This window comes from Monodon monoceros, unplaced genomic scaffold (assembly GCF_005190385.1).
Source record: "Monodon monoceros isolate NGI ecotype Baffin Bay Population unplaced genomic scaffold, NGI_Narwhal_1 Super_Scaffold_7, whole genome shotgun sequence".
Lineage (NCBI taxonomy): Eukaryota > Metazoa > Chordata > Mammalia > Artiodactyla > Monodontidae > Monodon > Monodon monoceros.
The window spans coordinates 10,545,958-10,571,327 of record NW_021703784.1 but is presented as its reverse complement, the minus strand read 5'-3'; the positions used below and the strand labels follow the sequence as shown (position 1 = coordinate 10,571,327).

The 25,370-nt window shown below is 39.3% G+C and overlaps 1 long non-coding RNA gene across 1 annotated transcript; it reads right to left on the bottom strand.

The window, feature by feature from the left end:
- Positions 1-11,689: 11,689 nt before the first annotated feature.
- LOC114887457 lies at positions 11,690-23,726 on the bottom strand. The gene is made up of 3 exons (XR_003791551.1): positions 23,370-23,726; positions 14,686-14,834; positions 11,690-14,563 (listed from the first exon to the last, which is right to left on the bottom strand). It is a non-coding gene; the product is annotated as an uncharacterized LOC114887457 (long non-coding RNA).
- Positions 23,727-25,370: the final 1,644 nt, after the last annotated feature.

Genomic DNA, 25,370 nt, shown 5'->3' with positions numbered 1-25,370 from the left:
AACCTAAAACCTGCATTTACTTAGAGAAGGTCATTGGAAGGCATTGAACCTGAACCTTTATGCAAATTCTCATCACTGAGTTTTCTCTAGGTATTTTCACCAGTCTCTTCATCTTTTTTTCCCCATGCATAAATCAGGCAGAAACTCACACCATTAATTTTCCTGGGATTGAATGCAGTTTAGAGCCAGAGAAGGGCAATCATTTCCTCACATGTCTTTTTCCCCTTATGAGGTGAGCACTTTGAGGACGAAGATCATGTATTATTCATCATTGTATTCCCAGGATGTAGTAGGTCCTCAATTAATGTTTATTGAATGAATTAAGTACAAAGTATGTAACAACCCATTAAAATATTTTGCCAGTCGATTCTATAATTTTTTTAACTGTTGGTTTAGCATAGACATTACATTGCTCTGGGCAAGCAGGTAAGTGGCTATTTACAAGGCAGATTTATATATAATTGGATATAATGTATTCTAATGATCTGAATTGATTTGGTTAGTCTAATTTGGATGAAAGACACTCAGTCCATTGGTGTTATTTATTTCCTTGGTGGTAGTAAATGAGATTCCTTCTAATACCTGGCTGATGGCAATTTGTATGTCGGTTGAACAGTTGGAGTCTTTTGCTTTTGCAACAATGGTTTAGGGACAAACAATAGGACCCTTAAAAACCCATCTAATCCAGCTTTATTGTTTCATAAGCTGTCAGACTTCATTTTCTTTGTCATAAGGAGAGGACAGAACAGGATATAAGAAAAGCAGAGAGAGGATCATGGGACATAGGAGCTAAAAAAAAAACTTTGAGATAATATATATAAATAATAACATTGATATGTTGAGAAACTGCTTTCCCTCTAATGTCTCTTTCTCCCTTGGGTTTTTGGAAACATAAAGCCAGGTAAATGACAAATGTAGAAATTTCTAATTATCATGTAAAACAGTAAGATTGTAAAAAATCAAACAATGTCGAAACCAATTTGTAGAACCAGGTAGAAGGCTAGTTTTCTATGGTAGGACAAACTGGGGAACAAACTGCACCAAAATTAATATATTTAGTGAACTGAAAACCAAAGGCGGGATCACAGGTAAAAGCCATTATTTGTGATCATAGAAATAAAGTTCCAAGTAAAAGAGTTTTAAATTTTCACATTTTTGGAGTGGAATTCTTTAAATTAGGCTTATTATTTTGAATCTGAACAGCCAATGACAGCTTCTACTCAAAATTAAGTAACTTTCTAATTTTTTTGACAGTACATTAATAGATCAGAGCAGTTCACCTTATATCAATGAGATGAACTGGACTCTGGGTTTTAGAAATTAAATAAATCCTTCAAGAATTCAAACAGAGCTACGAACTAGGAGTCTGGAATGCTGAGTTCAAGTCTTTTCCTGCATATCTTTGTGGTAATTGCCCAGTATCTCTTCCTACAACAATCTCTCTTACCAAAATGAGATATTATAACATGGATATTAGGCAGACAAACAAGATAATAGATAAGAAAGTACTGCTCTAACCCTTTGGGAGATATGCATCATAGAAATATAAGGGGTTGTTATTTTTATTATGTCAAAATTAGCTACAGTCTTGTATTCAGTTCTAGCCCTCCAGCAAAATATGGATTTGGAAATAGTTTAAAGAAGAGCCATCCTGACGATTAAAAGTTCTGGGATTGCATGTTACTAAGGAAGATGAAAGGAAGTAGTATATTTATTCCATTGAAGAAATGATTGAAGGAGAATGAAACAGGTTTGGAATTAGAGTGGTCGTTCTCAAAGTGTGGTCCCAGGACCAATAGTAGCAGTATCACCTGGGAACTTGATAGAAGTGCAAATCCTAGGTCTCTACCCCCAGACCTGTTGAATCAGAAACTCTGGGGATGGGACACAGCAGTCTATGGTTTAACAGTTCTCCAAGACGATTCTGTTGCATGTTGCAGTTTAAGAACCATTCAGAGAATAGGTGTGGTGGTCACAAGGAGAATAATGAAAATGGGTAGTGTTAGAAAAAAAAAAAGGATGAGTGTGTCCTTAAATGTTGAGTCTTAACCCCTGTCCAAGAAATCAGAGAGCTATAGAAGAAAGTGAGGAAGTAACTTGGGGAAAAAGCACAGAAACGATCCAGAGAGGGCACCTTTCTTTTCTTTTTTCTCTTTTTTTTCTTTTCTTTTCTCTTCCTTTCAAGGAGAGTTCAGAACCCTGATAACTACATGTGGTTTTATCCTCAGATAAAATTTTAACATTGGTTTATTCAAAGATGAAGTCTTGAGAGGACAGTAGCAGCATGAGAAAGCCATGTGCGGACACCAAACTCAAGCAATGGCTCTTAAGTAGTTCATATTTAGTGCAAAGAAAATCAGTAAAATAAAAGGAGAGAGAGACAGAGAGAAGGAATACCAACAAAAAAGCAAGGAAAGAAAGACGGAGAGGAGAAAGGGAGGGAGGAAGGGAGGGAGGAAATACAGAAAGGAGTAAGAAGGAAGGAAGGAAGGAAAGAAAGGAAAGAGCAAGAGAAAATGAGGTACAGAGAAATAATTGCCAAGTCTCAGCACAGGAGGAAAAAGAGAAAGAATAAAAAGAGGACTTTCAACGCTTCTGGATAACATTACCATCAGATAGTACAGTACACTGGAGCCTTGCTATAAATTCTGTCCTCTGGGGCCAGATTGTGAAGCTGTTTTATCATGAATTTCAATTCATTTTAACAATTTGAATTGAGTTGAAATACCTTATTATGAGTATCTTCTGGCACGTTGGTAACTAAACCCCTTGAATAGATGCCAGACCATACTCACCTTATATAACTCCCTCTCCTCTACAAAGAATTATTACTACAGTGAAGAACCAAAGGTTTTGTTTGTTTTCTTTAATCATATTTACTTTTACTTTATTATGTAGCATAGATAAGTGCAAAGATGTATGGACATATTCATATTCTCCTATACTGTGGGCAAAAGTTTTCCAACTCCCTTTACCCTAGATCTCCTCTTTCAAGGAGCGTTGTTTACCAACCCAAAGAGAACAGGAAAGAGGAAAATCCAGTTATTTAAAACATCAACATATGCAGTAGTGATCTCAATTCTTCACAAATGAAATGTTCCTTCTTTTGATTACCTAAAGCAAACTATTGATCCCAAATGAACTTTCCCTTCCCATCTATCATTCATCTAGATGGCTGGTCCCCAGCATGAGTCATTAATAAGAAAAAAACTAATATAAGTATGAGACTAAACTGAACCAAATGACAACAACAAAAATTCCAGATTAACTTCACCTCTTTCTTTGACAGTTATTAGATGGATAGTTTCAGTGAATGACATTCGGGATTCTAACTTCAACAAGTCACTTGACAAGGCTTTATGATCTCTTTTGGGAAAGTTTGAGTCAAATATGTGAATAAGATGATTCTGAAATATTTAATATATCAGATATCTTAATTAGGATCAAAAAAGATATTGGGAGACAGGATAATGGGCTGAATCTAAAGATGAAGGAAATGGTGTTTGACAGTAGCACGTACAAAATAGACTTAAGTATTTTAATAGATAGCAAGACGATATGGGTCAACACTGCTAATTGGTTGCCAAGAAGATTAATATGAGGTTTTATACATAGAAATCCAGTACTTAGGAAGCATTTTTTAAAGTGATCATCACCTTCTGCTCTCCATTTGTCAGTCCACATCTAGAAAATTGCATTCAATTCTGAGTAGCACATTAAAAAAGGCAGATAGACAAATTGAAGTGTGGAGACTAACAAGAATAATCAAGGTATTTGAAATAATGCCGTAGGAGGAGTGCTTGGAGGTGCTAGGTGTGTGTAGCCTAGGGAAAAGCAGACTCTGAAAGGAACATGGTTTCTTCTTTTAAATACCTGTAGGACTGATAAGTAGAAGAGATGAGACACTGTATGATCCAAGGGTAAAAGCAGGAACGACGGAAGTGCCTCTTATGATTGGATATGAGAGAAAAGTTTTTAAACTATCTGAGTTGTCCAAAGATGGACTTGATGATTAGTGAAGTGGTCCATTATAGGCTAGCAGGGAAAATTCAGACAAAAGATAAACTAGATGGCCTTTATGGCTTCTTTGCCATTGAAAGTCTATGGATTTAGACTCCAAAAGGAAATCTGGCTGAAGCAAACATCAAAAGTGCATTCTGTTGAAATAATGCCATTTGCAGCAACATGGGTTGACCTAGAGATTATCATATTAAGTGAAGTAAGTCAGAAAGAGAAAGACAAATACCACATGATGTCACTTATATGTGGCTCTGTTTCTATGAAACAGAAACAGACTCACAGACATAGAGAAGAGACTTGTGGTTGCCAAGGGGGTAGTGGGGATGGATTGGGAGTTTGGGGTTAGCAGATGCAAACTATTATATATAGGGTGGATAAACAACAAGGTCCTACTGTATAGCACAGAGAACTATATTCAATATCCTGTGATAAACCATAATAGAAAAGAATATGAGAAAGAATGGATATACATATATAACTGAATCACTTTGCTATATAGTAGAAATTAACACAACACTGTAAATCAACTATGCTTCAATAAAATAGATTTTGGGGAAAAATAAAAAAATAATGAAAGTGCATTCTGTAAAACTATATTAATTTTTTATAACATCTGCTCCCCTGCTCTTATTTACTTGGGTAGTTAAGGCAATGATATGTAATCTTGATCACCAGGCTCTGGTGGCCAGTGGGACTTGCGTTCCTGGGTCTCACAGGACTGTGGCAATTGGAGAGATGGTTCTTGGCAGGCTGCCATGCCCAGGGCACTGTGAAGACAGCAGACTGAGGTGCACCCCCAAGTCTTTCTGTGAAGGAGGCCTCTTTGCTTGTCCTTGAGCTTTTGCCTGAGGGGCAGACTTCATGTTTGGCACATTTCTGATGGACACAAAGCTGTTCTCAAGGATCTCAAGGAACACAGGCTGAGGACATCATCTTGGTGCTCTCCCTCTCTGCCTTGGTCTAGCTCACTTGTGTCTCCCAGAAAAGAGCTTACACAGGCATACCTTGTTTTATTGCACTTTGCTTTATTGCACTTCATAGATACTATGTTTTTTTACAAAGTGAAGGTTTGTGGCAACGCTGAGCTGAGCAAGTTTATCAGTGCCATTTTCCCAACAGCATCATCTTTTAATTAAGGTATGTATATATATATATATGTATTTTTTTTTAGACATAATGCTATGGAACACTTAATAGACTACAGCATAGTGCAAACACAACTTTTATATGCTCTGAGAAACCAAAAAACAAAAAAATCACGTGACCCCCTTTATTGTGAGTGGTCTGGAACCAAACCCATAATATCACCAAGATACACCTGTAAACTTGTCTGTAGCCCCAATTTTTGTGACTGTCACCCAGGAGACACCACCAAAGCACTGGTCCGTAGGAATTACACCTGTGGTCTGACAGGACTGTATATATTTGCATACTTTTAAAAGCTGATGTATGAGGGTTTGGCTTCCAGCCAGATCTGGGCGCCGAGATCCTCCCCTTAGGGACACTGACAGGTCTTGGCACATCTTCAACTACTGCGAACTATTAAAAGTATAATAGGCTGCTTGGACAAGCACAAGGATTTGAGAGACGATAGAACTGGGGCAGGGTTGAACAACAAGGTTCATCTCCTACACAAGGCCACTCCTCCAAGACTGGGAGAGGTGGTTGTTTCATCTGTATAGAAATGAACACAGAATGCCAAGAAAAACGAAGAAACAGAGGAATATGTTCCAAATGAAAGAACAAGATAAAACCTCAGGAAAAATTAATAAAATGGAGATAAGTAATTTACCTGATAAAGAATTATAAGTAATGGTCATAAAAATGCTTATCAAACTGGGGAGAAAAGTGGATGAACACAGTGAGAACTTCCAGAGAGACATGGAAAATAGAAAAGAGTACCAAACAGAGGTCACAGAGCTGAAAGAGGCAATAACTAAACTGAAAAATATACTAGAGGAGTGCAAAACCAGACTAGACATATCACAATAAAGGATCAATCAACTAGAAGACAAGGCAGCAGAACTCACCCAATCATAACAGCAAAAAGAAAACAAAAAGTTAAAAAGTGAAGATAGCTTAAGGGGTTTATGGGACAACATAAAATGAAGTAATATTTGCATTACTGGAATCCCAGAAGGAGAAGAGAGAGAGAAAGGGAGAGAAATCTTGTTGAAGAAATAATGGCTGAAAAGTTCCCTAAACTGGAGAAGTAAACAGACATCCAGATTCAGGAAGCACAGAGAGTTCCAAATAAGATGAACCTAAAGATAATCACACCAAGACACATTACAATTGAAATGTCCAAAGTTAAAGAAAAGGAGAAAATATTAAAAGCAGTAAGAGGCTTCCTGAAACATTTTATCGTTATTTCCATATCTTTGTGAAGTAACAACACATTGACTACCACGTTCCTCATTTTACAGAAGAACTAACTCAACTCCAGAAATTTTAAAGGAAATAATTATCAGTAGTGTTAGATCTAGAACACAGAACGTTTGATTCACAAAAATTAAACTTTCAACCATGTCTTTGGACCTTCACCATCTGATATTCCTCCTAAAATTCTCCCTGATGTTGATTGAGATTATTAGTTGATTAATTCAAGTTCATTGAGTGCCATCAAAACTATAAAGAATTATTCTGTAATCATGGCAGGACTTTATAAGAGCAAGTGTTTGATCATATTCTAAGTGAATGGGGAAGTTGTAAAGGGTCCTTCTCTAGAGGTCTTCAGGATATTGTGATCATTCTACCATGGGCTAGGTCATACTTTTCCATTAAATCTACCAGTTATCATACTATGGGCAGAGTAAGAGAAAACTCTAGGAATCAAGAAATGCTGATGACCTCACTTGTGCACTACAATGCCAGTGCATTTTGGTTTTCTCCATCCCACTACTATAAGCTATGACATCACTTTCCTTAGCACAGTACTTGACCCTACGTAGTGATAGTGGTATGCTACCCACAAACTCCATGGTAAACATTTACACTGCTCTAAGCAAGAGCAAAAACCAAATGATTCTTTTTAGTCCTTCAGTCTATTTACAAGTTTAACACTAATCAGACATACCTGATGTCAAGAAATAACCCTGGTCTTTGGGGAGAAGTCTAAAGTGAGAATTTTCTTATGGGCTAACAAATAATTTGGTAATTAGGTATAAAGGATATAAGCAGAGCTAAGTTTAAGCCTCATGTTCTGTTTGATTTTTACTAGTAGAGACTAATCTGAATAGTCTTGTCCTTGAAAAATCTTCCTCTCCAGGCACATACCTACCACTTAGGGACCCCCAACATGCTGAGACTCACTCCATCATTACATCTCTGTCACACTGTGAAAATTCAGTGGGCTCTGTCAAACCAGGACAACAAATCTCTCAAATGTTACAACAGTAGGTGGTCAATCTATGCAGGAGGTAAGTTATGCAAATAGGTTAATAATAATCACACACACACACACACACACACACACACACACACACACACACACACACACAGTCTTTTTCAGGACTGATTTGCCTGGAATCTTGGCATCATGGAATGTCAAATGACTTTAAAATGTGACCATCTAAGCCTCCTGAATGGAGAGACAATAAACTGGCAAAGAAATAGGCATAAGAGGACAATTTAACATTCCACATTTTACTAGCTATATAGTGTCATCCTTGGGGTTAGCAGATGTCAGCATTCCTAGATCAATTAAATACAGCACCCCCTCCCCACTGCTTCCTTTATGAAAACTGAATATACTAACAGAATGTTGATAATAGCAAAGATTTTGCTAAATAGCTATTTTTTAAGAGTACCCCTGTTTAAAATGTAGAAACCTAAAAATATATACAAACCAAATGTGATGCATTGCAGGATTTGCCTGAATGATTTCCTCTGCATCTGGTAACTGCATGCTATTAGCTACACTTGGTACAACTCGATACAGCTTGACATATTCTGGGATTTATTAAAATGTAAATGATAAAGCAGAAAAGAATGTTCAGACAATTGGATTTTACTCCATTGACTGAATGTTCCAATACTGTATCTATTTTTGTCAAAGCAATGGTGGCTCCTGCTGTGGAATGCTGAATGGAATATTCCATTGCAGGGCATGGGGAGAACTTGCATAAAGGAAATTGAAACCTAATCACTGAATTTTTAATTCCCCTCTCCAAAAGCAACAGATTGCCAATACTTTCTAAAAGAAATTATGATAATTTTGGCACATAATTATTGGAAGGTTACCATTCACAACTATGTATTCAGCATCTATTATTGGATCTGAAACTTCATTCATGAAAACAATGATGCATTTGCTTGTTTTTGCTCTTGGCCTTGGCCTGTTTTACTTATGAACATTATGCGATGAACATGAATACGTGATACGTGATATGTGATACGGCTGGAAGTGAATATGCACGATCCAAGAGAGATATTTTCCTGATGGGGACTGTTATTATTTATTCTAGAAAAGAGAAGGCTGGGAGGTAGGTGTCTTTAAGGACTTGAAGGGATTGGGTTTAGAGAGAATGGAGACCAGCTGTTCTTTCTCTCCACAGGGAACAAGAGAAAATGGGATTAAACTACAGCGTGAGGGATTTGGGATCAAAATAAAACAGAATTTCCCAACTGTGTAGGCTCTCAAACACTGAAACATGTCTCGAAGGAAGTATATGGACATTAGTTTTATTTTGATGCCTTCAAAAATGGAAAGGCACATTTTCACTACATGATCTTATATGGACAAAGAAGAATGGACTAGATAATGTACGGCTCCTGAATTCTCTTGATCTATGAGAAGAATCTAAAAATGGGGGTGGGGGGTAGCTAAAAGAAGTAACTTTTTCTTTAATAGTAGTTATTTTTCAAAGTCAACTTTTTTCATGGGGACAGACTGGCAACTTTTACCTGTATGTAAAATGTTAAAGTGAATGGAATGTCACGTAATAGGGTGGGTGGGGACAGAGAATGTGGGAGCACAATGCACTCTTATTTCTCCTCCCACTACCATTTCTGCTCTTGAGTAGTTCAAGTTTAAAAGCAAAATGTCCTTCCTAGTTATGTGTGGAGTTTAACATACGTATATTGATTTTTGAATTTGTAAGAATGTGGTGAGGGCTCCTGGGAAACTGAACTCTACCTCATTATACACACACACACCACACACACACATTACATATATAAGTATTCACATATATATGTATATAATGTATATTTTTCAAAAAAGAAGTTGCACTCGAACAAAATGAATCTATAGTGCTCACATTTGATTAGCAGAAAATTTTGAGTACATGGGATTAAAATTGGTCCAAATTCAATTATTGCTTTAAAATATTATTGCTGTGGTGGATGCTGGTTGCCTCTTGGAGATAATTGTATCTTCCATTTCCTGGAGGCAGCTTAGAGTAGCAAAAAGGTCATGTTAGAGTCAGAAAGCTGGGGTCAAGTCTTATCTGAGTCATGAACTGGCCCTTTGACCCGGACAGCTCATTGACTCTTCAGTAGGAGTTTATATTCTGAGGAATAAAGAGTAAAATGAGGATGTGAGACAGATGATTTAAAGGTTCTCTTTTTGTCCCCAATATGCGATCCATCATCGATACCAAAAGCTCATGAGTTTTGCACTCACTCGAAGATTATGTGTCCATAGGTTACGTGTCCAACTTAGGTTGCATCTTCCAACCACCCAGGGAGCTTTATAAAAAATCCCAATTCCCAGGCTACACCCCCCACCAATTAAATCGAAGTCTTTTGAGGAAAGACCCAGGTTATCACTATGTTTTTAAGCCCACGTGGTGGTAGCAATGTGCTGTCAAGGTTGAGAACTCCTGCTTTGGCCACAATGCAGGGAGAGGACCTGAAATAATGACATTAACGTTGTCTCACTACGAACTCAAGAACTGTGTGCGTCTTGATTCCCTCCTGTATCTTCAGGACCTAACGAAGTGTCTACCAAAAATATAGTAGGTGCTCAGGAAATCATTAACATTTTCAGTGAACTTTGGCCAACCCCTAAAAAAATAGGGTTTATCAAATCTGGTATCTACTTTGATCATTTTCACTTTGCTCTTATTTACTGAATAAGATCTCAATTCTCTACTTTTGGTTGCCAATGAAAACAAGGAAGGCAAGTAAAATAATGGGCAACCCAGTTGCAGTGACAATTCAATTATCCTTGGGATGGATGTAAGGAAATCATCTATCTCCATATCCTCTAGAGAAGAGGCTCCTGGGGATCTAAAGACATATCTCCTACATGACTCCACACATCTAGGTGAGAATAAATAAAACAAGATATCTGAGTATCCAGATGTCATTCATTCATTCAGCTGATGTTTAGGAAGTACTCACATTGTGCCAAACACTGCGGTAAGCTATCGTAGACCTTCTCAATGAGGACTTTATGCTAGAATTAAACCTTAATTCTTAATTAAACCTGGGTATCTTTACATGTAATTAAGTAATTTCCTTCCTATGCATACAATTTTAGTTATATATCATCGTTGGGAAAATTGAAAAAACAGTCACTGAAATAATTGTTTTGCTCTGTGGTTCAGATGACAAACTCGAGATAAGAAAGGCTGCAATTTTAGGGGATAAAATGACAAACAAAACACAGTACTTGTCTTTTAGAACAGTACTATCTAACAGAACTTTCTCAAGGATGGAATTGTTCCATATCTGTGCCACTAGACACAGGTAGCTACTGAGCACTTGAGATGTAGCCAGTGCACCTGAGAAACTGAATTTAAAATTTTACTCAATATTAATTTAAATTGTAGTAGTCATATATGGTGAGTGGTTACGCTACAGTACAACGCAGCTGTAGAATCTCATATTCAAATGGAGGAGACTGTCACATAAATTCTCATCATCTGGGTGATAAGCACTAATATGAAGTAAGCACAGAGTGCTATGAAAGCACCCAGGTGAAGGAGCTAGTCTTAGGGGTAGTGGGTGGTTGGGGTGAAGACTTCCAAGAGGAAATGCCCTCTAGGACGAGACATGAAGGACAACAGATGGAGTCTGGAAGGGGTGGTAGAGTACCAAGCAGGAGTAGGTGTGTGAGAAAACTCAGAAGATAAGAAATGGCAAAGATGTACGGTGAGAACCTGCAAAAGCAGGGATACTTGATGAGTCCGGAGAGGAATGTCGGGGCCAGGAAACAGGATAGGAAGGGTTTTAGATGTAATGCTATTTAAAGGGCAATGGGAAGCCAGTGGAAAGTTTGAAACTGTGGAATGATATGATCGTATTTGTGCTTTAGACAGATTTCCCTGGGTGCCACTTAGCAGTGTGGAAGGGAGAAACTGGAGGCACGAGGCAGGAGTCCAGGTGATATGAGCGTTGTCTTAAATAGTTGGAGGATGGGGAGAAGTAGACACATTTAAAGACAGAAAGAAGGAAAAACCAAAAAGATTTACCTGATTGGCCATGACAGGTGGAAAGAGGAAAGACAAGGATCACACCTTGGTTTCCGACTTGAGTAAATGATAGTGCTGTTTATTAAAGGCAACATGGGATCATTTAGAAATTGCCTCTAAATTGAAATTTTCCCACCATATCAGATCATTTGCTCCTCACAGATCCTGAAACTAGCTTTGATACACACTAGTGAAAACACCCAAATTATGAGAGCATACTCTTCCAAGAAATCAACACGAGTTCACAGTTGATGCATCACTGCTTTTATTGGGGGTTCAGGGGACATATGACAAAGTCTCATAAAATGTCAACAAAGTCACATTTTGTGCTTGGCTACACTTTAAAAAAAAAACCTGTTTATTTATGAGTTCACTTAATGAGAACTGTGTGAGATATGGCCAATGACCATCATTTTGAAAACAGGACGACCTGAGCCACCAGGAGGTCTAAGTGTGACAATGCCAGATATCTAAGCGCAAGTTTACAGCAGTCAAATATTCAGGTCCTTCCAGACACCTAGATGCTCGCCCTTAAGTAGACACAGATTAACTGACGCCTTCAAGACAAAATTACGTTTTGAACTTCTGTGTTCTCCAGCTGATCACTTTTTTTTTGCAGTACGCGGGCCTCTCACTTTTGTGGCCTCTCCCGTTGAGGAGCAGAGGCTCCGGACGCGCAGGCTCAGCGGCCATGGCTCACGGGCCCAGCCGCTCCGCGGCATGTGGGATCTTCCCGGACCGGGGCACGAACCCGTGTCCCCTGCATCGGCAGGCAGACTGTCAACCACTGCGCCACCAGGGAAGCCCCTGAACACTTTATTAATCATTACTAAATGCCAACTGAAGGCAAAGGGGCTGGTAAAGAAGAGTGAGGTTTCCTCAGTTCTAGTTTTTTATGGCTGAAGTATTCTTGAGCTAGTAACAATTAAAATCGCAAATAACCATTGATATTTTCAAAAAACATAAGGACTATTGAAACAGTCGTGTTTAAATATTCATGCAGAAGCTCTTACAAATATATACTGTCCATAAAACTGGTTAAGAAAATGCTCACTAGAAGATCTGGTTTGTTTAGGTGAACTAAGAATGCCAAATAACTTAAGAATATCATTGAAGCCGTTGCACACGTAACTTGGGCCATTGTGTGTTCTTTGTGGATGGACCATTGACAGTTTCTGGAACTAAAGATGTCAGTTTGTAGCTAGCTAATTTTCACATTGAGGTGAGAAGCCAAAGAGGTGCAAAATTGAAGCAATCTACTAGGTACAATGCTCCCTGATCACCCAGATAGAATGTTTTCACTGATCAAATTTAAGCTCACACTTCATTTAGACAGGGTGGAGAAGTTCAAGAGCCTCTGAGGGCGGCATGGTTTCCGGACCGAGGTCTGCTACACTTCAACGTGTGATCTTCCGTAAGTCACTCTAACTTTATGGATTTATCACATCTGTAGAAAAGGACCTTTAAGCTCTGCCCACCTCCTATTTTTATTCTCAAGTAGTTGAGATTTCATGCTGACCGAAGTGAACAGTTTCGTCAGAGTCTGGCCCCCTCCCAAAAAAAGGTCTAAAATGCTGATAGACTCTATTGCCCCAATTTTTTTCTATTTCTTTCATGAAAATACCTTCCATCATGCGAGTCTAACCAGAAAACTGAAAAATTTGAGAAGCTAATCAAAGGAAATAGCTATTTATTTACCACAGAAAAATATCGAGGAATATACAAGCGGTAATATTACAACGTTGGTAGCAACATTGTGACTTAGCGCGTTAGATCATGAGCTCTGCAATCGCAATTCTGATTGTGAACTCTGTATGCGGCAGTTGGGCAAGTTACTTAACCTCATTAAAAGTCAGTTTTCTTTGTGTAAAATGGGAATAAAAACCAACATCTATTTGGCAAGGTTGTCGTGAGGCTTAAGAGAGTTAACATAGAAAATGCTTAACATGTAGTGAGAACTCGATCAATATCCATTGTTACTAGGCTAAGAGAAAAATCACAAATCTTCCTATCCGTTGCTTTAATGGAAGAAATATGATTATAATTCTAGGCTACCCCTAGGGAGGAAGGGGGGAAGTGTGTGTGTGCAAAGTCTTCACCGTATATATATCTATACATTGGCACTGAAAGTCTGGGATGCAGTGCAGAAGACATGTATATTTGTAATTCCCTAAAACCACCACGTAGATGCTTTCCTCTCTCACTTCTCTCACAATATTGCATCCACCTAAAGCCCTCTATTTTCTCCCTCCTTTCCACTTATCGAAATCTTTAACAGCCTTTAAGATTCATCTTGTATTTTCCTCCTTTGGGAACTTTCTTCCCTAAACAGACCAGTTTGCCCAGCTTAAGGTGACCCCTGAGCTCCTTGTTTACATCTTTGGCTTTGTTTTGGTTTTGCTCTTATCAGTTGACCTGATTTGTCACTTATCTTTTCAAAAGTTTATGTGCCCCTGCCTCACTAGATTTAAACTCTTTAGAGGCACTGACCACATCTCACAGAACCTAGCTTGCCTGATAAAAAGAATGGTTGGTTGGTTGGTTGGCGTCAGCGGGATCTTGTATTTCTATGCCACAGTCTGAGTTCTCACCATTATTTTATCCTTTGGATTGCCTCCCACTATTTCGTTATTTCAAAAGAACTTTATATTCCTTAAGTCACTCTGAAGGTCAAACTCGGTGTGTGGCTAACATTCAATTTACTTCTGGCATGAACAACTTTCTATTTTAAAAATTGGTGCATTAATAAGCATATTCATTCATACTAGAAAAAAAGTTTTTAAAAAATGAATGTCACACAGAATTTACATACAAACAGGAATACACATGATGAAGGGAAAAGTCCTTGGCTCCTTCGAAATCTAGACGTCATTCTTAAGTGTTTCTGTTTCTTGAAAAGCTTGCCTTCTTCTTGTTCTGAGATTCTATTGGCTGAAGCTGCAGCATGTGGGTGTGTCACTTGGCAGGAGAGGTGTCTTCAGGTGATCGCTTTCTTTGTTTCAACTTCACAGTCGGCTTGAGCGTCCATCAGGACAGCAGTCTCTGTGGGCTGTGTCCTTTCACTGGGGAGACATTCCTGAGGAGGGGGGACTATAGGACCAGCTGAAAGGACATCAACACGACTAAAAAAATAACAGAACACATCACAGAAGGTTATCACATTGACTCTTTAATACAAATAGAGGAATGTTATGATACTTTGAGAGCCATGCTATTTCTAACTATGAGTGAAATGCTGCATCACCAGAAAAACGGAGCTTGCTCATTGTTCGTCTTGTTCAGGAATCAGTCAAGCAACAGGATTGCTTGAGAGTGTGTGAGAGCACCACGATCCTCGCTCTGGGAGAGTGCGCTCCGTAAGAATAACTTCAGGTTTATCCAACAGGCAACTTACTGAAATAGGACACGGAGGAAAACAACAAAAGAACACAGGACATTAAGGACACATTCAACTAAATCTAAAGACTACATGCAAAATAAAATAAGTAAGGGCACATCAGTGCTCAGCAATGTAGGAGTGAAAGGAGTCACTAGAATGGTTAGGAGTCGATGTCAATTCCTTGTATGTGTCTTTGTATTTCTAGTGCCTGGCTCAGAGGATGACACATGGTGACCCCTGAAAAAAAGAATGAAAGGAACCACAAAAGGGAGGGAGGGAAAGAGGAAGAGAGGGAGGGAGAGAGGGAGGAAGGAAGGAGGGAGGGAGAAAGGGAGGAAGGAAGGGGAGGGAACAAGGGAGAGAGGGAGGAAGGAAAGGAGAAAAAGAAAGAGGGAGAGAAGGAAGGAAGGGAGAAGGGGAGGGGAGAGACAGAGAAAGGATGAAGGAGGAGGGAGGAAGAGAAAGCGAGAAAGAAAAGAAAGGTTTCTGAAATGTAGAAGAGGTGGAGAGGCAGAGCATGCAGAGAGGAAAAGCTTGGGTGAGAGCGTATTCAAAGACCTGGAAGCCTGGAAGAGCGGGCTCCCTTTATCCAAGAAGAGGTTATGCATGGTTTGAGAAAATGGGCGGGGCAATTTTCAGGAGGTTTTGAACACGTTAAGGTTTAATTTGGGAAGGGTGTAACAACTGTAGGCTTTTGAAGGGGATATTAACATGATATAAATGCATCAAGTAGAAAGGGGAAACTGAAACTCAAAGATGTCAACCCAATGGAAAAAAACCAGAGGATACTGCAGGCAATTAATGAAGGCAGAAGGACTAAAGAATATGGTCTTAAAATAGAAAGGCAGGTGCTCCTCTGGGTTTCTTCTATGTTAATGTTGAAGGAAATGGGCTTAGATCTCAGATCAAGAAATTCCTTCTCCCACTGTGTAGCTTTTCTCATTCTTCGCCTGTTCCTCTTTTCTGTCCCTGCCCTTCCTGAAACTTCAGTCTTCACTGTTTTAGCATCAAGGCAAAATACGTTAGTAAGTACAGCGCCTGGAGGTGGGATCAAATATAACTTTAAAGGGCAGCTGTTGGTGCAAATAGACTGCGGATTCAAGGGTCCTGAAATTGTTCTTATACCTCTGTAAGAATCGCTTCAAAAATTCCCTGCCGGAGAAGAGTTTAGAGACCAACTAATCCAACCCACTTATTTTACAGACAACAATATTTGGGAAGAGCTGTATTAATGTTTCTTTCATTCTACAAAAGTTGTTATGAATGCAGTATACTTTGCAGGTGGACCTGAAATTAACTAAAGCCTTTACTGTCAGCTTCTTCATTATGCTAGCACAATGAAGACGCATAATGAGTTAGGTACATCAAAAGGGATTTACTACCACACACCCCTCTTTCTGCACTAAACGCTTTGGACACATTGAAAATGTTGGTTCTCTTTCTAGATGGCAGGTATAATATATATATATGTTTCCGAAAACCGGTAAAATACCCTACTGTTAAATATTGTTAATAGATATTTTTCTGTTCTGATCAAGCATGCAAAACTGATCCTGGATGAGTACCTAAATATACATCTTACAGATTTTAGAATTTATTATTTTGTGAACATAGAATGGGAGGGTGGGGTGCTAAGCTTTTGATACATGTGTAAGAGACTCATTTGTGCATCAACTAAAATGCCATTGCAACAAGGAAGGACGTGTCACAAAATTCTTGTGTGACTCCTTTGGGTAGCTAATAATGCAAAGCTCTTGCATACATCAGCAGATGAAAAGTAAATCAACGTATTGTTTTGGTGTTGCAGAGATATAGCCCATGCATAATGTCTCTGGACCCCGTCAGCAAAATGAATTTTGAGGAATAAATAGTATAAACATGCAAAGCACCATACTCCAGGTGTCTATTATGAGTCAAAAGTTTAACAAATCAGCTTTCTTTGGGGCCTGTGACTACTTAATTGGAATGAGTTATATCTTGTATCATCTTAACATGAGCCTCCCTTGGAATCCTCTTTGTCTCCTGAACGTATAAGCATAAATTGGGACCCTGGCATTGCCTTGCTTGAGGTCCCTCTGTGATCTGATGGGGATGATTCTCCAAATTAATATCAGAAGCATCTCCACCCACTGAGCACACAGCAAGTGCCAAGTGCCAGGCTGACCAATCCCCTCACTGTTGCTCTGCCTGGATCGTGCCTTAATGGCTAGATCTTCAGGGTCAGCTCCTTGGTGTGGTGGAGTCTCCAGTCCAGGAGACACCATATTGAGACACCAAAAGGGAAAGTGATATGAGTGCATAAATGACCTGAGGCAGAGTTTCACTTATTCATCATGTGCCACGAAAAGTGGAGGAAAAACAGAAAACAAGTTGTTTGTTATTGTTACGATTTTGATTACTTTGATTAAATTAAGATTGTTATCTCTGCCTAAGGCCATTTCCCTGGCATTTTATCTCACTATTCTAATAAAGGAAATAGATATCTTACGAATTCGATTTACTGTTCTAACATTCTCCATTACTTCAAGTTGCCAAAGTCGAGATGAAGACTAAATCAGTAAAGGGCAGCAAATATTTTACGCATAATGCAAGTCTCCACAATGATGACCCTTTTAGTAATCCTTAGTTTCCAACATCTAGGTCAGACACATGCATGCTTGCATGAGAACACAGAGTTCTTTGCTTCTTATATTAATTAACAAGGAGTTAAAAAAAATAAAAGCTGACTTTAAAAACATTCTACTCAGGAGCCATTTCAAATGAGGAGAAATGCCCAAGGGGGGGAAAAAAAATCTCAAGTAGGCAACGTGTAAAGCAACACACAACTATATGCACATTAGTATAATTACACATTGCAAATTATATCGGATGTATCTAATATCTAATTTTTTGAAAGCTGATTCCACTTGAGATTTCAATAACAGCATCAACATTTTGCAGGTGGCTCCTTCTGTAGAGTATCCAAAGGGAATTATTCCTCTAATGTGCTTACAGCCCTCATGTAAAAGCTGAAGCTCTTCCTTAAAGGACCAATGAACAATGAACATTGGGAATATTACCTTGATGGATAAAGCAAGAGGGGAGGGGTCCACCAAAGATAATGTTCAGCATATGGTTATTTATTCTGTTCCTTCTGTGCAGAGGATCCTTATTTGCTTCAAGCAATAAGAAAAATACTTAAACAAGAGCCTCATTAGAAAATGTGGGGAAGGCTCCATACATATTCTGAGGCAATGACATGAAAAGCTAAGGGACTGATGATTTTTTAGATCAACTGCTAAAAGAGAAGTGTGCAAGAGAATGGCAGATTATACCTTGGACTGAAAACAGAGACTGCCCTACATTCAATTCTGCTCTGTTAAAACATATGACTAATTTGTCCTAAAGACGACACCAGGTCAAAGCTCCGTTTTGAAGAATAGGCTTTTGTCCTCATCTTTCTGTATCAATCAATCAATCATCAAATAACCAAATACATATTTGTGATCTTGGAGAATGGAGCATATTATTCAAGTTGATTGGATCCATTTTCTTGATTCCTCCTTAAAGAACTTTCTGCTAATTAACCAGGGTTACTATTGAATTATTTAATTATCTGCACTTTTGTGCAATGAAATATGTTGTCATATCACATACTTTATCACGCTGTTGCTGTTCATATTTAATGATGCCTCTATAGTTAGCAGTTTCCTTTGTTCTGCTCAGTAAGTGGTTTTAGAAAAGGGGGTGGGCGGGGAAGGAGGAGCCTTGGGGTTTGTAAAATACAATCATACATTCCTGGTGCACATGCAAAACTTTGTGCATTTACATGAATTTCTTTTTCAAAATCAAGTTGCAATTCCATTTGGAATAAGCTAAGAGGCACATGTCGGTGACTTCAAATGCAGTCAGAGCGATATTCCTATACCTTGAACACCTCTCCAGTGTATTTCCACTGCAGTGCAGTGGTAAAACAACGACTTAATTTTTTTTTTTTTAATCAGCAAGGAATGTCTTTAACAAGGAAGAAGTAAATTATGATAATTACTCTGAATGGTCGGATCCTTGAGCATTACTAATTAGCATTTATTGCCTGGATTATAGAACAATACATGTGAAACCGAACTGCGATTGCTCTTTTACATCCAAGAACTGGAAAAGGCAGTGGAGCAAGAGGCAGTATCATCAGTGGTTGAGTCAGTGGTTTTACATCTCCTTGAGAGTGTGCAGAATTCCTCTTTTTTGTTTTTTGTTTTTTTTTTGAAATATACAAATGTGGTCCTTGATATTCATGGCCCATTCATTTTGTGTGTGAGGAACATATTTACATATGATATCATAGTCATGGGAGACTAATGAGAGGAGAAACATTTTGGCTATGATGTCATTTTGGGACAATTTTATCCATTGTGAGAGTTTAACAGTAAAGAGCGTAAAACTCGCCGTTTCATAAAAGTATGAATTTTTCTGTAGAAATTTTGACTTAAAAAGGAAACAAAGAACTCAGTTCTTAGTGACAAAAATTTTACATTCACCTCCCACTTTCTCTTAGGAGGCCTACAGTTGAAAATAATTGAGAAAAGGCAAATTGGTCTCTGGTTTAAGATCCTTTTTTTCATTAGGAATTTGTAAACAATAGGATTCTGAAATTAGAAATAAGTGAGGTATTAATCAACAGACCAACATCACTCCTGTAAATAAACGCCACTCACATAATTTGGCAACTGGAATTCCTAAATAACTCGGTAGGCAGGAGAGAAAGAGGGAGAATTAACCATTCATCACTCTCGCTGCAGACTCACCATTCTCCTCCACACCCCCCACTACAGCGAATGAAGAGAGAAAATCATAAAATAAAGCCGGTACTAAATACAGTCGCTAGTCTTCCGAATGCCTTTATGGATCCCCTACCCTGATCCTTTTTAGTTTGAAAGAATAAGTTTGGCTAAATCTGTGAGGAGATTAAACAGACTGGTGATAAAAATTAATTCTGCTGAATGAGCAAATGCATTTGGATTGCAGAGATGCCAATAAGATAATACTTTTCTTTTCCTTTGACATACCAAGCGGATTAGTTTAGAATGTTAAATTTGATTTTATTAGAATATATTAGCAGTGTTTTAATTAATACCAATCAAACATTTTCTTTCCCTGGGGCTTGATGTGCTCCTAACGCTTTCTAAATCATCTGTGCCTTATACATCCAAAAAAAAAAAAAAAAAAAGAAAAGAAAAAGAAAAAAGGGAAAACCAACCACCAAATTACTAAAGCCTTTTGTTACATTCTTCATAATTTTACTGTATTCAACAGAAGACTATAAGCTGTTTACCTAAAGGTGTCTTGCCCATAAAATTAGTTCCCAGGTGCTGGGTTTAAAATGAGTCCTGTTCACTTGTACAGTTGATTTTTTTTTTTTTAAGGTTGAATTAGAGACTTGAAAAATAAACATCTTCTGTGTTTTTCTTTTGGGGAAAAATGTTGCAAAAGGAGTTTTGGCTGGTTCATCTTACTCTCGGCTTCATTCTCTCTAGAGCTTCCTAGAGCTGTTAAATTTCCAACTGCATGGGTTTTAAGCTGGCACTCCTTTGGAAACAGAGGCAAAAAAGGAATGAAAAAAAAGGTGGGGCGGGGGGGAATCTAGTTAAAACTACCGTGAACCAGTGTGCCCTGTGAACTGAATTGTGACTGTGTGCTGCAAGGAAGTGCTGCATTGCATTTCACTCCTGACCCCTCTTCTTTTCTCTCAAGCTTCCTGTCCTTCTGTGTCCGAAAGCTCCAGTTCACTTCTTTCTCTTTTCTTCCCGCAATGCACCCCCCCAATTTCCCTGCCTTATTTTTTTTTTTTTTATCTGCCAAGCTGGATTTGCACTTTTAAAGATCAGTATCAATAATGCCCTGCTTGTTTCGGTGGCACTCTCCCTTTAAAAGACAGCCCCCTCTAATTGATGCGTCTGGGCTAGTCTAGACTGGTAGTGATTGAACCAACCACCAATTATGTTATTCATTTCACTGAACTTCACTGATGGGCTTGGTGAGGAAGAAGGGGTGTTGAGAAATCTGCCCTTATACTGAAGCACTTCCCTGCTGAAATATAAAATCTCGTGTGTCGTTACGCACTCCTAAATGCCTGTATGATCAATCCTATGATAGCAAGCTTAGGACATGAGCAATCCAGGTGAAAACATGTAAAAAAAACCGAAAGAGTGCCTTGCAATATAAACTGTATCACTTGTATTAAATTACTGTGCTGTTATCATTTAAAAATCACAGAAGAATTACATCCAGCATGCTTTTATTGATCCCTGCATACAGTTTCATAGAATAAGATGCAGCTATATTTTGACCTCAAAAAGCACCAAATGTTTGGCAAATACTTGATATGAATCAAGTGGTAATTATATATCCATAAGTTAAATATATGCCTTTCCATAATTTCCAAATGCCTATGCATGCACATCAGCTAAGATGGGGGAAAATCATTAATCCATTGTATAGAAACCAAAAGATAACTTGAAAATCAAATAGCTCTTTTCTCTGACGCATATTCAGGCTATCAAAGGCTTGAAAGTAATATTTAAACATTACAACTACTAGGACGTTTCGACAAAAAGCACAATGCAATTGTTGCACAATTCATCTTCTCAATTCAGTTTTCTGATACAAAATGGTTTCTTGACTACGATTTGGAGTCAATGACTAAAATGGCAATAAACACTTAAAAAAAGAAAAGCAGGAAAAGAACAGTTTCCTTAACCTTCGGCAACGTATAAAACAAGGTTATAACCGACATAAAGTCTTTAAAAGAAGAAAGCATTTGAAGTCGGGGTTGACTTAGGTGTTTTCCAAAAATAGAAGATAAATGTTGGCTCAAGAATACTAAAATGGTTTAGATGAAATTGTATACTGGAATTTTTCACAACAAAGAAAAGGTAAGTTACTGTTTCTCTTCTCTAACTATGAGATAGATCTAAATCACCGAGATTCTTGTGGTATCAAAAGTTACATTTTTAGAAAACTGCAAACTAGGTAATACTAACAATTACCTTAAGAGAAGATTATTTTAACTGTACAGTTTGGTGTTATAAATAACTTCGTTGGATTATATAAATCCTGATCAATCTTTTCCAATTTTTAAATAAAAAATAGGTATTGATAACTTCTAAGTGATACAATAATTGTGTGCGTGCGCTGTTTCCTTTTATATGTTTAAATATATATATATTTCCTTTTACATGTTTAGAAAATACATTTCCAATCCTTATTACTTTTAAACTCATTGTGTATAACATTTTAAAATAGATGTCAGGCAAGGAAGCTATAACCTCTCCTTTTATTTTATTTTTTAAAGTCTTGCCAAGTAATACAAATTTAATCTTTGTTAACACCATAAATTCCATCCTTCTTGTAAGTCTAGCAAGAGTGGAATTTTTAGCCTACTGATATTTTAGCTCACACTACTGGCTCGTCCCTATTTGTGTCTGTGTGTTCACTGTCCAGCCATATATGATACACATATGTGGGCATTGAATATATACTCTACCCACATGCCCATTTTAATTGGGCACAATTTTAAGATTAACTGTTGAGTTGAAAAGTTGGAGGCATGGGGCATGCTGGGACTTCAGCTGATATGTTCTGAGGTCAACCACCAGGTACTGAGCTGTTCTTGTTACGCTCGGATAGTACTGCGTGTTGCTCTCAAGGAATAGACCAGGGTAGGTGAGTTCCACAAGCCTCAGGCATCAATAATAAACATGCGTACACATCGCAGCCAACACGCTATTATCACACAATATATACCTACTTTAACAGAAATCCAGGAGCTGCCACTTTTCTGGTCACCTGATCCCACCTAACAATGAAAACCTCAGAGGTGCACTCAAGCACTTCAGACAAACTTTCTTTTCTTTTGTTTTTGCTTCAGAGAAAAAAAAGTTCCACCAAATTTCCAGGATGCAAAGGCACGGCTCGCAGCTCCCAAGAGCCTAACCCGTGGATTGAAACGGTAAACATCACAAGTTAGGGTCTCAGGGATTGAGAGGAGCGCGCTAAATTGTTCTTTCTTGAGACAAAACAAAGCAAAACAGGAATGACAAGCGATTTCTGTTCGAGGTTCACGACTAAAAGACAACAAACAGGTGGCAGGATATTCCCTCGCTCTCTAAGCTGCCTTCCTTCACAAAATTTGGATTCCACGTAAGTATAGTAGATACATACAAACGTACGCAGCGTCTGTGGGCGCATATACATACCTGAACATACAATCGCCAGTCTATCAGAGAAAACTCTTTGAAGCTTTGGGCAAAAGAGTTTACTAAAATGGAAAACAATATGAATAGACTCAGAAATGCCCACGTTTTTCAAGCCACGGTCTACAATCAAGATTAAACGTCAAAGCTTTAATTTACAACTAGCACCAATGACGGTACAGAAAATCCGAGGCATCTCTTCCCCCCTGGGCGAGCATGCCGCATGCAAAACCATCCAAATCAGGTTTCGAGAAGGAGAAGACCAAGCAGTAGGATTTGGAGGCTTGGAAAGTATACATACGAAGAGCGTTTGAAACTCACCCATTGGAAGCGGAGTCGGGCTGTAGCCTCCAGTAGCACCGTCCGGGCCAGGGGGGGAAATGTGAGCTGCAGGGCGCTTGCCTGGGCGAGGTGTTTCAATAGAGGACTGAGAGCTGGGCAGGGAGGGGGAGGCGGGGGCAGGAAGCGATACACCAAATCTAGAGACTGTAACTCTGTAGTTTATGCTTTGACGAGAGAGGGGGGGCAAAAAGGGCGATTCGGTGGGAGTGGAGGGAGGGAATGGGGCTGATCAAATTTTGAGAATATTCGGTTAAAAATTCAAAAAAAAAATGTTTTTCGAAGAATGAGAACCCTCCCCAGGGCTGCTTTTCAAAATTTCCTCCTTCTGTCTTTAGCGTGCACCTTGCCAGTCCTGCGAAGGGCCTCCTGTGCATCAACTGCCTGGCTGAAGCCAAGGCCAAAGCACCCCGAGCCAGCACCAGGCTGTCACTTGGTCGAGGCGAGTGGGAAGGGGTGGGCGCGAGCCGGGGAGGCGCATCTCCCCCGCCCCACTCCCGCCGCGGATCCTTTGAAGCCGTTTGCCAATATTTCGGAGGAATCCGAAGCACAATTCCCCTCCATCTTCGCAGACAGCTACGGGCTCTGTACCTGATAGATCGTCGCTTCCCCGCGTCTGCCTGGAAGCTGGGCTTTCCTCTGCGGAGATGGCTCCTAGTGCCGCCTCCAAAAATGAAACGAAAGGGAGGGGAAGTGGGTGGGAAGATGACTCTTTAAAAATTTTTTCTTCCCCTTTTTTTCTTTCCTTCTGTTTCCTTTCCTTTCCTCCTTCTTTTTCTTCTTTTATTCCAGCCTGAGCAAGGTGGATGGATGGCTAGTCAAAGAGAATGACAAAGCAGCCCCTGCAAAGGAAGGCACTGGAGGGGGCCTCGGGCACTTAGGAAAAATGCTAAATATTTTGTATATATTTCCATATGCAACTAAAAACCATTAAAGTTCCAGGATCTACGCCCCTCTGCCCCCTCCCCCCACCTTGCAAAATAGAATCATAGGAGCAAGACAGCTATATTATGTCTCTTTTCCCTCTGTACAGGGTTATTCAACATCCCACCCCCCCCTCCACCCCATCTTCAAGACAACTTTTTTTTCTCACCTCTGTAGGTTCTTCGCGGGCACAATCCTCTGTTCAGTTCAGGGTCTCTCCTTTTTCTCTCCCTTCCCTTTTCCTTTTCCTCTCAGAAAAGCTAGTCCGTCATCCTCCTACCTAGCTTCTCTCTCTCTCTCTCTCTCTCTCTCTCTCTCTCTCTCAACCTCTCTCCCTTTTTCTTTTACTGTTAAAAACATAATAATAATGGCCCTTTCGACATAGCAGCATGAAGTGGCTGCCTTTGAGAAAGCACATTTAATCTTTACTGGCTCCCCTAGGCTTCAGTGAAGAAGGAGAAGGCAAGAAAAAAAGGGAGAGAGAGGAAAAAAAGATTGTAAGGGAGGCTGCTGACGGACAGCAAGCATCAGGCACAAATCAGCGACAAGTTGAATTTTCCTAGACCACACTGCCCCCTTTCTTCTCGGTTCTCTCCCTGGGCTCCTGGAAAGCCCGAGTGTCTGGTTACAGGAGGCAATGGGTCTCCTTTTGCCAACCATGGTGCAGATTCCTCGCATGCCTGCTTAAATCTCTGGCAGAGTAAGGAATCAATATCCCCCTCTAATCACCTTTAGCTCTTCTAGGGCTTCTGAGAACCCACTTCGCGCTCCTCACGGCTCCCCCCGCCCTGCCAGGCTCCTCCATACAAAGCTTGCCGTCGTCCTGTCATTTCTCACTTCCTTCCATATCTTGGAGGCAAGCCTCTCTTCTAATATCCTCTCGCCCGCTCCTTCTCTCTGCTGTCGTGTGTCTCATCCCTGACTCCCAGCACCGGATGCACTAAGGCTTCTGCCTGACTACTAATGAGACCAAAAATACACCAGCAGGTCAGGGGGAAGGCCAGACACTGTGTTATACAAATACAAAAAAAAAATCCTCAGCCCTGCTAGACCCAGAGA